The sequence below is a fragment of the Apteryx rowi genome, unplaced genomic scaffold (assembly GCF_003343035.1).
Source record: "Apteryx rowi isolate R43461 unplaced genomic scaffold, aptRow1 scaffold_12, whole genome shotgun sequence".
NCBI lineage: Eukaryota > Metazoa > Chordata > Aves > Apterygiformes > Apterygidae > Apteryx > Apteryx rowi.
The window spans coordinates 4,166,728-4,181,747 of record NW_020447419.1 but is presented as its reverse complement, the minus strand read 5'-3'; the positions used below and the strand labels follow the sequence as shown (position 1 = coordinate 4,181,747).

At 43.4% G+C, this 15,020-nt stretch overlaps 1 protein-coding gene across 2 annotated transcripts in view; it reads left to right on the top strand.

Moving 5' to 3' along the window:
* Nucleotides 1-12,119, top strand: part of PIKFYVE (phosphoinositide kinase, FYVE-type zinc finger containing) — a 96,626-nt gene extending 84,507 nt beyond the window's left edge. Inside the window, exons 42-44 of one of the 2 annotated variants that reach the window (XR_003257288.1) lie at nt 718-839; nt 10,660-10,803; nt 11,760-12,119. The gene's annotated coding sequence lies outside the window, so the exon portion shown is untranslated. Of the gene's footprint in view, nt 1-717; nt 840-10,659; nt 11,005-11,759 lie in introns of those variants that run through there. The other variant, XR_003257290.1, reaches the window with a different exon arrangement.
* The last annotated feature ends 2,901 nt before the right edge of the window (nt 12,120-15,020 follow it).

Below are 15,020 nucleotides of genomic sequence, written 5' to 3'. Positions count from 1 at the left end.
AGCTACATTGGCTCTTTCTTTTGTATCAAGTTGAGGCCTTGTGACAAATGTCTAAATCTTGTCCCAGTCAGAAGTGATGACTTTGAGTCATGGTGTAGACAGCAGAATGCCTTGCAGTGGCTCAGGGCTGTGTTCTGGCCCCCTAAAAGCACACATGAGGGACTCTTGCTGGTTAAGTAGTGCTGCGGGGCTCTGGTGGAGTTACCTGTGGAATGGACTGTCCTCTGTGAGAACGAGCAAAACCAAATCAATCGCTCATGAACAGGAGGCCAGACTAACTGTTATTCAAAGCACTTAATGTACCATAATGTATGTATTTCTAATCTACCTTCGTTCAGCTGTATTTTATAAAATTGATGTACTGAACTATTTGAGAGTAACTGCCTTGACTACTTGGAGAATCAAAATGTAATGTATATAGATGGAAATACAAATAAAGAAACTAAAATATACTTGGGTCCATTCCATGTGGTGGAGCAGTTATGTCTCTTATAGCATCCCATTCTCCTGAATCGGAGGCTAAGTCCTCTGCTTGCTCTGCAGCAATTGCTCTGCTGAAGGTTGGCAGCTCTGCCTGCAGTGCAAGCAGTCCTGTTGTGTCTCTATACTGCACAGCTTGGCTCTTCTAACGGAGCTGGACCTCTGGACAGCTCTCCAGGTCAGGGGTTTCTGAGTGTGCAAATAACCTGTCATGCGCTTCTCCCACCCTCTCCCCAGCTGCTTTTCAGCCCACAGAGCTGTGTGAGACAGGGAGCCGGTTCTGTCCAGCAGATGGTGGTGGTGTTGTGCCCAGTGCTTCCAAGAGGCAGATCACACGTTCCTCCAGAAAAGTTCTCCAGGTATTTTCATAGTTATCCATTAAGTGGATTAGATGAAGAAAAAATTCAAGGAGGAGTAAAAGTTAAAGGCATATTTTGACTGCTTCATATTAACCTGGTATATAGTAACCTCCTCTTATAAAGCTAAAAATGCGTTCCTATATATGGGAAGGGGAATTGTTGGTTTCTAGACTATATAAAGTGCAAAATCTAAAACTTAAGGATCTTATCTGTATTATGTATCATCCCCACTTCTGCCAGGTGAGTTTGTTCTCTTATGTGCTGCTACATGAAACTGCATCAGAAGCTGACCCAGCACAGGGATGTGGGCAAGACCTGGCCTAGGAGAAAGGTGGGATACCCTGGCACAAGGCAGCACTACTCTTGAATTGAGTATGGTGCTGTTGGGTTGTTTGCAATGCCTCACAAGGGAGGATAGAGTTCTGATATGAAAGGAGATCAGTCCAGCTGCTTCGCAATCATATGACTGAATGGTGTCAATCTGGCATGATCATGACAATCATGAATGCAGGGTTGTTGGAACAGCATTCTTCGAATCCTTACAAATGGGACTGCCAGTACCCAGTAATGACCAAGAGTTTGTGCTCTGAGCAAAATTCTTTTTGGTCAGTACTGAAGTCATCAATAGTAGAAGGTAAAACAGCAGTAGGGTACTTTTTCCATTGATTGTAGCTGATGGTTTGGGATGTTGGCCTGCTTCCCCATCACCATCCTGATTTAGACAATGCTACTATTTAAAAGAGGAGAGGGGAGGGGGGAGGAGCTCAGAATGAGCTCAGATGTGTGTCTTGTTAGTGTCTTGTTCCCCAGCCCCTGCTGCCCCTTATGGCGTGAAAGTTGCACACCAAGTGATGTGTGTGAGAGCGGGAAGCAATGCTTGGTTTGAATGATGAAAAACAAACCAGTGCTGGGATCTCCCCTGTTATGAGTTATCATCGTCCTACACACCAAGCTTTGCAGAGTTTCAAGCAAAATTATTTGTTTACACACCATGAAGCCAGTGTGCTTAAGTGTTTACAGAGGCTCAAGGTTGTCATCCTACAAAACTGCACTTATTTACACAGCTTATACTGGTTATGGAGGCTGTTTTTCAACATAATTCCTGGCGGCTTGCAATAGTACATGAAAGCACCGTTGTCAGCAGCCAGCCAACTCCATTCCTTTACTCCACACTTTCCTCCTTAGTTGAGACCATCCCCTGCTAGCCTGTGTCATTTGTGGAGCTGGTTTTACTGCACATCCTTTCCGGTGGTTATTGGCAGTTTCTCTATTAAAGGCCTTGCTTGTAGATCTCTGTAGTTAAACCTGTGTGTCAGAGTTCACTGACGCTTAGATCTCAGGTTTTTATCTTTCTGAGCTCCCGAACTAGTCCATCAAGTCCCTTGAAGTACAGTGCAGTTGAAGCTTTGGAAAACAAGACTCTAGTCATTATGAATGTATTGTTAAGGGCAGGGATGCCTGCGAACACATCAGTATTCAGGTAGTGGCTTCCTTCCATCTGTGGGAGAGAATTTGCTGTTACTCTAATACAGCTAAAGTCATGCTTTGTAAAAAGCTACAGAGCTCATTTGTGCACTTTTTTGTGCAGTAGGCATGTATTTCACCTGCAGACTTCTAGCCAAATCATGATTCATTGCTACAAGGTGGTGGGTGTCCACAAATGAGCAAGTCATATATCCTGGTAATTATGGTTTTGCTGTGCAGCAGAGCTTACCTCAGCCAAGCAGGAACTTAAGCCCAATGAACATGAAGTTGTGTGTCAAGATCTTGGAAAAGAAATTTATTCTTGCTTGTTTAGACAGTTAAAATAAACTTAAGAGAAAAATACAAGAGAACTAAGAATCTGGCTGAGGTTCTCTTTAGGCTACATACACAGGAAAACTTGTACTGACTAGAGCAATGGTAGAGAGTGCTAGGTGCCTGACTTCTGGTTTTGCCATTCATTCCTTGATATTTATTAAATGCTTTAAGGGCTGTAATCTGGAAGTCCCTGCCTGAGAGTGAGAGTGCTCCAGGCAGCAGGGCAAGAAGTAAACCCTAGTATGGGACCTAGGCGCACATTTTGCTAGTTACCACTGGCCATGGATTATGGTGTTAGTGGAGGCTGTGACGAGGGGTTTTTGATGGAAGTTACTATGTCCATGTACCTCAGCATAAAGCTGAGCAGCTTTCCTTAAAGTGGTGTGAGAAAGGGTGAGCCCTTGGAGCTGGTGCCGCTGAGGTGGAGGTCAGTGTCGTGCTGGATGCCACCAGCAAGTGCCTGGCTAAGGGGTGGCACAGGCACCTGGAGGCTGCTCCAACAACCTCTAGTGGGTTTTTGAGCCCACCTGTGCAAAGTCAGTCACCATGTTTCCCTGCCTTTTAGAGGGTGAGGTGGGAGAGTGAATATGGAAGGGGCACCCTGGGCCATCAGTTTCTTCTCTCTGAGCCTGTGCTGGTGTGTGCCCTCCAGTCTTCTCCTGGAGACTGTTCAGAAGAGTAAGATAACCCTGGGGCTCTGCAGACTCTAGGAACTCAGCCAGCCACCTAAATTAACAGTGGTAGAGAAGCATGCAAGGGAAGAAAATTATCAACCTTAGCAAGTTGCCTTTTAACTCTTCCAAATTGTTTACAACTATCTATATCTATAACAGGTAAACAAGTTCTGGAAGCAAGAGAGATGTGCAGGCCAATCATTGAGTCGCAATTTAACACCTAATTATACTGATTAGCCTTTCTAATTATTGTCTTCTCTATTTATTGGTACAACTCCCAAAGAAAGCTAATAGCTTAAAGCAGACAGATTACAATCCTGGGAAGAAATTCACTTTAAAATGGTGATCTTAAAGAATGTAAAAAGGTAATCTCTTACCTTTTGTCCAGGAGTGTTGCACTAATAGTTTAAGAAGTGTTTAGGGTCAGAAGGTACTAATGTGGTCAACTGCGCTGTGCTGTGTAATGCAGCCTGGATTAATTGTACCCAGTAATTACTGCATTGGGTAGAGATTTCCTTTTAGTTCAGCAAACACGTCAAGTCTGCCCAAAGCACAGAACTTGCTCCTCATACTCCCATGGCACATCCCTACCACATGCTACTGCTTGGCCAGGGAATGGGGTAATGAAGCAGGAGGGGACTACTGTGTTACAACAGGGATGCCCCACAGATGGGAGTCCTTACAGAGGACACTTTTGCATGCAACCTGTTCCCAGACTCCTCTTATAGTTGCATGGCCCCAAAGGCTTGGGGCATAGCAGCAGTGTGTCTCAGGGCATGGGGTCCTGCACAATGGTAAAAAAGGGAAAAAGTCTATTTCAGTGAAGTTCAGGCCTGTCCTTCTGACAGAGGCTGAGTGGTATCAATGTAGTATGGTACGTTAAGAGTTGTGTGGTTTTGAATGCACTGCCAATAACCGTGCTTGAGTGACCTGGCTTTCAGTAGGAATTAGCCTTTTGTCACAAGACGCTTTATTTCATCTCCTTCAGACCTTAGTTTTCCTAAATTTTTCAATCTTTATCACCAGTAGCTTTCTTAGCCAACATCCCTACCAAAAGCTACTAAATAAGAGGGGAGAGTTTATTTTCAACATGATTTCCTTATTTGTGTTCCAAGCATACTAGACAGTGGCAGAATCGTGGAGGAGGAATAGTATGTGCAGTTTGGGTGTTTAGCTCATGTGCTACTAGCCTGGAGGAGTGAGAGTCTTCTCTCTCACTCAGAAGGGAGTTTCCAGTAGAGATGTGAGAAAGAGCTTGCGTTATACCTCTGATCCAGCTGCAGGCAAGTGAATGCACAACCCCTTAGTCATTAGCAAGCAAGTGGTAACAGCCATCAGGGCTCTCCTGCACCGTTGGCAAGATTTACAGGGAAGCTGGCCATGTCCGCCCAAGGGCTGAGGGAGTGAAGTGTCATGGGTGGATCCTTCAGCCTGGGACGAGGGAGCAGTGTGCTGCTGTGATTGGTTTGTGTCCGAGAACTTGTTTGCACTGTGGCTGTTGCTTCTTTTCTCACATGCTTTTCCATGTGTGTGAAAGGGGCAGCCATGTCGCAGGTATGTGGGGTACATGTGCAAACGTACAGGCTGACTAGAAAGTGAATCTGAATGGCAGCTGAAAAGTAGAGGTTTAATAGTTGCTGGCTGATGTTTACTTGTCATGTCTAAGAAAACCTATTATTTAATAATTCCTGGAAGTGCGTCTGTGATACCCCCAGGGGCCTTTGGAAAAGGATAAAAGGCAGCGAGGCTGTTCTGTTAATCACCTTAGGCCTATAGCCCTATACAGGATGCCTGGAGGTCTAACCTGGAAGTGTGCCTGCCATTCTGCTCACTTTACAGGGCTCCTGAAGTGGGTGGGTGTCTGCTCTTGCTTGAAACTCTCCTCACAAGTATGAGGAAGTCAGAGGCTAGGGAGGGAAGGTCAGGTTGCCTGCGGAGTGGAGCTGCAATTCCCAATCCCCTTGGGGCAAGGGAGAATTGGGGCCTCAGGAAAGGTCAGTTGTGCCCCAGCACTTGGCTGGAGCAGCCGGCTGTGATTGTGTAGCCAGGGCTGGAGCGAACTCTCCATGATGTGCCATCCTGCTACATGGGCTGTGGTAGATAGAAGTGGAGTCACAGTTTACTTGACATTTCACAGAAAACAAGGCTGAGCCATAAGGATGTATGACAGTTGTAGGGAATTATGAGTACAATTTCTGGCCTTTCCCAGACCTGTTTGCTTTCATTAGGACTGCCTGTAAGTAAATAGATGTGGTAAAGGTCACTTCAGGAGTCAAGTATTCTCCATGCTATATAATTTACCACACCTTCAGTTGAATCCTGGTCCTGACTGTGTTTTTATCTGTCATAATCCAAATTTAGTTGTTGCATGGGCTCAGCAAACCTGTGGTCCTTTCTGGAGTGAATTTGCTTCTTGCCAGCTCACTGAGCTTATAATTTATGGTTAGAGACCTACCTTACTTATTTCAGACCTGTGATAAGAAATATGATACTGAAATGCTGTACAGTTAACAACTCTAATCTGAGCTTAGTACTCTTATAACGTTGGTTCTTCCTTCCCCTTCGTGTTGTTCGGGTTACTTTTATCCTGTCTGAACACAGTGAGTCTGATTTCTCAGAAAGCACAGGGACTGTGCACTCTTGACTTTCCCAGACAGGGAGGAAGCAAACTTCAAGTGTCACATATGTAGTAGTGCTGGGGAAGGAGACTCTGCGGAGGGGCAGAGACAAGCAGTCCCTAAAACCGGGTCTGTTGAGGGCTCTGAGTTACGGGACAGCTCTGACAGTGCAAAAACTGGGGAAAGCCTTTGGGGCATGTGCTCTTAATCCATGGGCTACCTGAGTTTGTGCAAATTTGTACTGCTGCTGCTATCAACATCTTTGTCCTCAAATAAAAAGGACAAGAAAAAATAAAATCTTGGGGTCTCAAGAACAGATGTCAACATGAGGCTTTTTCAGCCCTTAGGAAGACAGGACTCTTCTGGCCAGCAGGGATGGAAAGGGAAGGCTATTTTCTCAGCACTGGCTATTGTGGGACATCCAACCTGACTGAGAAGACACAGAACTGTGCAGGAGATGGAAATGATTTCAAGCTAAGGAAAAAGGTTTTCCTGCTGGACTATGAAAGTTGCAAATAAGCTAAATTTTTCCTACTCCCTTTCAGCCTGTGTCAGTTCCCCTCCAGTGACTAGTTCATCCCACACTCCGTCAATAATACTTAGACAGGTCTGCCTCTAGCTGACATAAAATAACATCAGCCGCATTATCATTGACTCAGAGACCCATCTTGTCTTGATATCTTCTGCAATTTTTAGGGAAACTGGAGCTCCTCTGTCAGTGCAGCAGTTGGAGCAGTCAACTCTTACAGTCTGAGCTTGGCCCGAGGTGGGGGGGGGGGGGGGGAGGGCACCTTGCTTACCGTTATTTGGTAGGAGGCAAGACGCTGTTGGTAATCAGTAGTACCTGTTTCTCAGGGGCCTGCAGTATGGGCATGATGTTGCTGTCCTAGAATCTGAAGGAGGCTGGTGGTTTAGCCAGTGCGTTTCCGATTCAGGCCTTGGATTTCAGCCCTTAAGAAAGTTCCAGGCAATTGTTAATGAAGGGGTGATGGATATTTGCTCGTCTTGGTCCATTCCTCCTAAATTGCAGAACAGACCCTGTACTTTCCCCTTCACCTTGTCTCTTAGATCTGTCACACCCACAGAAACTTGTTAGCCTTTGCATGCTGGTGTGGAGATCCTGCTATTTAGTGTGCTGACTGATACCGTCCTGTCGTGCCCTTTGCTCTGGTATATCCACTGCTTAGGCTTAGTCACTGACCTCGAGGGACCTACAGCCTGTTTTCTTGCCCTTGTGCAACCTGTGAAATATTGAGCTCCATGAGACCTGGATCCAGACCCCCACAGCACTGCATCTACACAAGAATAAACAGTAATTAGGAGAGCAAGGGGTTGCAGAGTGAGGTGTGGAAATTGCACCACTGGAGAACAGTTTAACTTTGTTAAATGGTAATGTAGCAGCTTCACAGGTTGCATGCTTCTTGTTGAAACCTCTGACTGATCAGTTACTTTCTCCTATTTAAAGTGTCCTTCCTTTCAATCTATATTGTGGATTACAAAACTGCATGGAAACAGATCTCCAGACAAGACTGAACTTGGTATTGGTGTAATGGGGCTCTGCTGGTCTGATGTATTTTTTTTCCTGCCTCTCTCTGCTTACAAGTCAAAACATGCTTTGTTATTTTCAGCTCCAGTAAGATCTTTCAAGCTTTCATCCTTCAGCAGCTGCCAATTTAAATCCCTGCTTCACTCTCCATTGTTGTGTTGTGTCGCTAATGCAGTTATCAGTGTGCCGGCTGCTTCTCTGTGGGTGGCTGCTCTGTGCTTTCACTGGGCTCCCCTGGCCATTCACGAATTTGGCAGAAACTTCACATGAATGGGAAAAGATGGAATTCCTACCCCAAGGCAGACACCAGTAAATAGCAATTAATTTTTCCACTGCTGTGGAGTTTAAACCACTCAGCCCTTTTATGTATAGGTGTGATGCCTGTGTGTGCAGCTGGAGCAAACCATGGCTCACCCTCGTGTCCTCACAGGCTAGGCTGCTCCTATGTGGTGGTCAGCTTATGCCGCCCTCCAGCTTAACGTTTGCTACATGTATGGCTGAGGCAAAGGCAACCTGGGTCTGGTTGTCTGGTTCTGCTGGCTCTAGCCTGAGTGCAGAGGATTTCTGGCCATTACCTGTGGGCTCTGCTGCTGCTGGTTGGGTGCTCTGAAATAGGAAGGGAAGGATTTCAGCATGGCTAGATGTGTGCGGGCAGATGCTTTTTGAGTTGTCATTGATATCAGAACCTCCCCTCCATCAAGTTTGGTGTCTGTGAGAGTAGGACTGGTTCCCAAACAATTTCCGTTCCCTTCTCCTTTTGTATGGCGTCTTCTAAATGAAAAAAAAAAAAAAAAAAAAAAAAAAGTTGTCGTTGCAATGTCAGAGGTAGCATAGAAGATGGGCAGTACCAACAAAGCTATGCCTAGGCACACCCACTGCCATCTTTATGTTAATAAAATGCCTCTGTATGAGTTGCATTTGTTCTCCCTGTTTTATTTTGAGCATCTTGTTAGGTCTTACAAGTCAAGCTGAGCAAGAGACAGCACCCTGTGGTGCTTGATTATCTGTCTAGTGTGAATGGTGGGGAGTCGTAGGACAAAACTCTTCATTTTGGTGTGAAGGAGATTGCTTCCTCTGCTCTTTAAAGACCTGACATGGGTTCCTCCAGAATATAAAGCTGTCAGTGAACCTTGGCAGAAGTATCTTACCTTTTCTGGAAAAAGAGAGCTGATTACAACAAGATTATACAAGTTGAAGTTTCTGAGCATAGGAAAAATCTAGCAGGTTAGAAGGAAAAGGAAATACAGCCATGTCGGCAGTTTCTGGGGAAGATTAACTGTCCTCAGTCTCTGGGGCACACAAATAGTTCATCTCTTCTTGCTGATCATGTGGGATGACTATCAAGGTGTTTTCTGTTTTGCTTTAGCTTTGTCTACCAGTTTTATGGATGAAGTAGCACATTACAGGTTGAGCTGTTGTAAGGGCTTGCAACTTCCAAGATGTGCAGCTTCCATGGGAGGGCTTTGTTTTCTGTTCCTGACTACTTGCTTCCTCCCTCACCCCTTGCTTTGGGCCAGGTCTTGCATTTCTCTGTCCCTTCAGGGGACTGATACAACTTACTGAGTTGTCAGAACACTAACCCCACCAAAAAAAAGGGAGAAGGGAGGGGGCATAATTATTGGGGGGTTGGGGGGAATTGATCAAAATCAAGATCATGACTACCAACAACTCTAAAGTAAATTGAAAATCCCACAGCCGTGAAAGTCGTTGGCCTGTGACCAGAGGAGATCCTGTAAAAGCATGACTACTTAATGACAGAGGGGAAAAATAGCATAGCCAAACAGCGCAAAAGGAAGTATTTTTGTTGTTGAATTAAGAACCCATTACATGGTGTATTTGTTTCAATCTCCTGTTCTTCATTCAGTATAATCCTTTTCTTGGATCCTTCTTCTATTATAACTGTTTTCCAGACATGCAGCAGGGATGCTATTCCCTCAAGCACTTGATGTTCCTTAGGATGTGTCACGTCTGAAGCCATTTAATTAGACCAAATGCTTCTGCCATGATTGTATCTTCAGAGATCTGAATGTAATTGTTCATCCTGCTATGTTTTTTGGCTATAATCTTCCAGTTCACATAAACCTGCCTACTCTTCATACTGATGAAGTCTGTATTCCGGAAAGTACAGGGTTCTCTTCTAATTTAACTAGGCTGCATAAGCTCTTTTCCCCTTTGCTGTGCATAGTCATTTCTCTGAATTTTACCCTTTATTACTCTCTCTGTTTTAGTAAATCTGTTTACCTTCATCTTGCTAAAGAACAGCTCTGTTAACATAAAAGCTGCAGAATTTGGACACAGTTCAGTTATAACCCCACATTTAAATCCCTTGCATAAGGAGAAAGCACTGAGTAATTAGAGGAACATGTCTATGAAAATGTTGGCTATGGTAGTTGAGAGCTGTACTTCAAAACACAATAGCAGTGTTGCCTGACCATTACACACTGAGCAATAATTGAACTGAGCAAATAATGTGCTATGAGCAGCACATTTTGCTCCCCGCCATCAGCCTGAAGAAATGCAATGGAAAGTAAAATGTAGGGGCCAGAAGCAGTGTCAGAGGGCAAAATGGGTTTTGCTTGAGAGGGAAACCCACTGCAGAGTAAAAGCATTTACAGCAAATTGCAAGGCTCAGTTTTCAAGCATCTCCTAAACTGCTGAGCTCTGTTCTTAATGGGAGCTGCTGCGTGCTGAGCCCTCTGGAGAATCTGGCCACTTCATTGGAATGGAAGCCAGTCTTCCTGGGAAAGCTGTCCCCGTTCTTGCTGCTGAGCACCGTTGCCCTGCAGTACGGTGTGTCTGCAAAGCAGTGCTGGCTGCTGAGGAGTGTGACCATGTGGCTGGGAAAGTGGCATGCAGAGTGTTTCCTGTGGAGTTGTGTAACCCTTCTCTGTGCAAGAGCCCTCTCTGGAGAGGATGTGTGGGATGCTGTGAGTTTTGCTTTACAGAGCAGACATGCAGTTGTTCAGTGCCATTTGGAAGGCTTTTTCCTGCCTTGATTCCCCAGATAGGTCAACCCTGGGAGCATACCAAATGTTTGAAGCAGTGTGCAGAGGAATAAAAAAGGCTGAGGGTGCATATCAGGGGACTTCTTACTTCCCAAGGGCTAAGCAGAGCTCATGAAGTGCCTGCCAGAGAGCTGAGCACTGAATCATTTGCTTTACATAACCCTGCTCTTCTTGGAGGAGCCTGTGTTTCAGGGCAGAAGCAGAGGTCCCTGTGGAGGACTGCGGGCTGCAGTTACGGTGCTCCAGCTGCTGCGACTCCAGAGCCACCTACTCAACAACCCACTTCTCTTGAGGTCCTGGAGGACACTCCAGCAATTCAGGGTGACTGCACACACCACTCTCAGCTGAGGAACCGGGGCATAAGGCCCGTGAGAGCTACCCACCACCTTAGTACTGTTGGGAGGCTCAGTTTCATATCAAGCAGAGGGATTTCCTAGCAATTGACTGAATGGGAGGTGAAGGAGGACACTGGTTAGCTTAGCTTGGTTTAGAGTGAAGGCCAGCTGGGTGGTTCAGAGACTGATTTGCTTTCCTGAAATGGAAGCTTTTCTTTCTCAGTACGTAGTTGTGGATGTGTATGTATTTAGCTGCATGTGGGTTATAGTCTTAAGAACAAACTCCACACAAAATTGTGACGTAACCAGCATATCACAACTCCTTTAGCCACCCTTCTTAATGCTAAAAATCCACTGTGAATCTCTCCCTGTCAGCTTGTTTCTGTGGAGTCTGGTTTTAATGACTGCTTTGGCTTTAGCAACATTGAACTTACAGAGCTTCTTTAGAGAGAAACCACCCTAAATATTGAAGTCTGGCCATTTCATGCTTGTTTTACTGGTGCTCTGGGCAGGGGACTGGCCTGAGATTATTAATGAGACAAGTTTCTGCCGTAGCCTGTCTGAGCTCTTCCTCAGGTGAGTGGGGAGAGGCTGGTCCATTTAACGTGGGTTTTTAGGACAGGGTGGGTGGATGCAGTCATTGTGGGTCCACTGTCTTGATTGCAATGTGGTATTCACCTCCACCTTTGTAAAGCCTATAGATTTTGCCAGATGTGTTCAATCATGATTCCCAGTATCCCCCAAATCTTTCATGGGGAAAAGTGTGTGTGTGTGTGTGCATGTGTGTGTGTAGAGGAATTCCCTACTGCCAGGAAAAAAAATTAGTCTGAGTTCCCTTAGAAAAATCCAGTCAAAATTTCCCTGGAGAAAAACTAACTACTGTGTGATGAGGGCTAGTTTTCAAAAATACAGAAGAAAAACAGTGTGTTCCTTGTATTTCAGCTTTTATCCTTGGCATTGAAGATCTTATGTTTACAAGTTCGTTTGGTTAAAGACTCCTTGATGCAGCGGGTGAAGGATCTGTTCAGCAGATTGATGTGCCCATGGATAAATCAGACAGATGATGGATACTCAAGCCTGGTCCCAAAGGTTAGAAGAAGAGCTTACCAGTACATCGATGAAACACTCACAAGTGCATGTTATTGTAGGGACAATATTTAGAAATTCTTGTTCAATGCTTTTGAAAATGAGGTAACTTCACTTATGAAAGTAGATAAAAACGCAATATGATTAATGTATTCTCCCTATTGAAGGGAGAATACAAGTCCTGTAAATAAAAAGCAGCATTGCATTGACATTAAATTTAAATTGTAGGTCTTAAAAATTACCTCTTTCTTCAGTATATTGAGAGGCTTGGAAAGGCAAAATCATTAAAAAAGGTATCTGCTCCAAATGAAAAAGTAATACACACACACACACACTGGCACACCACTCCATCCCAATGCCCTCATCATCAGGACAACATGCCCCTTCCCCTTCACTCTTCCTTTTCTGATTACCTCAGTTTATCTGTAACTAAAAAAAAAAAAAAAAAAAAGTGCTTTGGAAATTCATATATAGAAGATATGTATTAGAAAGTGGGTGTAAATTGAATAGCAGAAAGATGACTTGGGAATATTTGCAGAAGATTTTAGCTGAAAACTTTGCTGATAAGTAGCAGGCTGCAAATGAAAGGGCTTGGAGGAGTTTTATTTATTTATTTATTTAAAATAGATTTTATTTCCAGTGTCCTTTCTGCTGAGGGGGATGATGACTCAGGCAGGAAAATGGAAAGTATATAACCTTTACTTAAGGTGCATGTATGTTCAATCATAATCTATTAGGGAAAAGTACTTGAGCTGTGTGGATTATGCAATGAGTGTATGAAGATTTAATGTCATAAAAGAATACATTTGGGGAGGGATCAATTTGTGGAGATTTAATGAAGCCTTTCCTTTTTGAGGATGCTGAAAGGGACATGCAATAGAAAACTGACCTTTGACAGTAGCATTCAGTTTAGTATGGCTTTTTAAAGAATGCAATTGCTTTGGAACATGCTAAAAAGGAGTAGGCTGGATACATGACTGCATTTCCTTGTGTAACAACATTACATAGTCAATAGGCTTATTATGAAAATCCCTCCTTCCCTCAAGAGAAGCCTTGAACTGTAAATAGGATATCACTAACATAAGTGAACTGGGATTTAGGACAATCTTCTCCATACACAGTGAAAGAAGAAGGTGCTGGTCCCCAATTTAACCACTCATTCTCTGTGGTTACTGAAAAGAGGAGGAGGGGGGGAGTTGTTTGTTGCTTTTTGTCATTTTAATTTCTGAAGGAAATAATTGCCATATTTCTCTTGCTATTTCTTTAACTGAAAACTACTCCAATCTTTTTATTTAGGATTTTTTTTCTAAACAAAAAAATGAAGTTTTACACTTCATCAAAAAGCTGGCTTTAATTTGCTTTCCTTTTGGCTGGAACTAGAGGGAGATTTTAGTGTTCTCCCATCTTCAACCCAGCCTGGTCTTACCCATCTGCAGTGAGGGCAGGTGACACAAAGCTAAAGAATACAGAAATGTAACCTCTTGTCCTCTTCAGCCTTACCACCTAGTGCATATGGGTCTCTCTTTTTTTCTCTGGTGAGCAGTTACTTGTCCGTCTCAAGAGGCTGATGACTCCCACTCATGGCTGGGTTGAATGGTTCCAATTCTTTTAGCTGATTTCTGCCCCCCCCCCCTTTCTCCTGGGTTTTCTTCTGATCTTTACTTCTGTCTTACAAGTATAAGGTAGAAGTCACCTCTCTGGCCATTTGGATGATATTCTGCATTCTGCTATCTTTTCAGAAGCTGCAGCAAGCAAATAAAATCAAGAAAAGGGAGGATGGGCTGATTAAGTGACAAACCCATCCTTTCACAGAGTCCCTGGCACTCTGACTTTTGCCAGATACCTTTATGCTCTGCTATCGCTGAGGATAAGTGAAGAAAAGGACCCTTAAACATCAAGTATGAATTCCCCAGATTTTAATATCATATAGCTTTATATATCAAACAAGAATCCCACAAGTTCTTTTTTTCCCCACTTAAACCAGTTTTTTTAGCCCCGCGTGCTAAGAATTACAAAATGGCCCAAAACTGAAAGCATCAAATGCAATTTCTCTTGTGTTGATACGCAAAAGTGAGAAGAGTTCCCAAACATCCCTGATAATATCATGTGCTTGTAAACAGAGATCAGTGCTCCTGCCTGCTGCATGTTGTTCTGCCTTGATGTTCTCAGATCACTAATACTAATAATACTGGTTTTATGTACTAAAGGCAGCTTCAGTAAACTGGGCTACGTGCTGGGCTTGTGCCCTCTACAGGAAATGGAGGAGCTGGTGGAATATTAGGAAGCTGCAGCCTTGATCCTTTCCATTGAAAACCTGGAGATTCTGAAAAAAGAATTAAGACTAAAGTTGAGCGATTCAATTGTTTGGGGGGGAAAAAAAATAAAAGTCATGAAAATAATTTGTTTTCATTCTGATTGGTTTGCATTTTTGGTTTGTAATGCAAAATACGTTTCAGAATGGAGAGTCATTTGAAAACAAATTATCAAAATAGTTTTTTTCCAAAAGAAGCAGCTATTAAGCTAGAAACTTTTCTTTGAAAATTATAAGTTTAATCAAATCAGCGTTCTCCAGTGGAAAGCAGCTTTAGCTACAAGTTTTAGCAGCTCTATTTGTAAGCTATATGGAAATAGCAAGATGTCAGGAGACTTTTCTTTTAGTTTCTGGTTCAAAATTTTTGTTTCATGTTGGTGTCTTGCTGCATCTTAAACTGTTATTTAATAACATTGTGCTTTTTTCAGGATAGGTAATTAGGTATGTATTTGAAAGGTTATCAATTACAGAAAAGTAAAATGTTCAACAGATAAGGGTTTTTGGACAGAGAATGGATTCCACGTTTCTGTTTCCACAAAAATATTTTACATTAAATGCTGAATTTTCCATTGCTCTAAAAGGACCTATTTGCAGAGTAGAAATTTAAGTGAATGCATCCCTGCTGCATATGGGCCTTATTCTGCATTTGTGGAACATCATATTCCAGTGCATAACAAATGATTTTAATAGGAAACAAAAACTAGACCCTACTCAAGCTATAAAGATTGAAGAAATGTTTGCTCTTTGTAGCTGAGACAATTTTTTAGATATTGTAATGTGCTAGTCCTAGTTACCAAATAAATTAA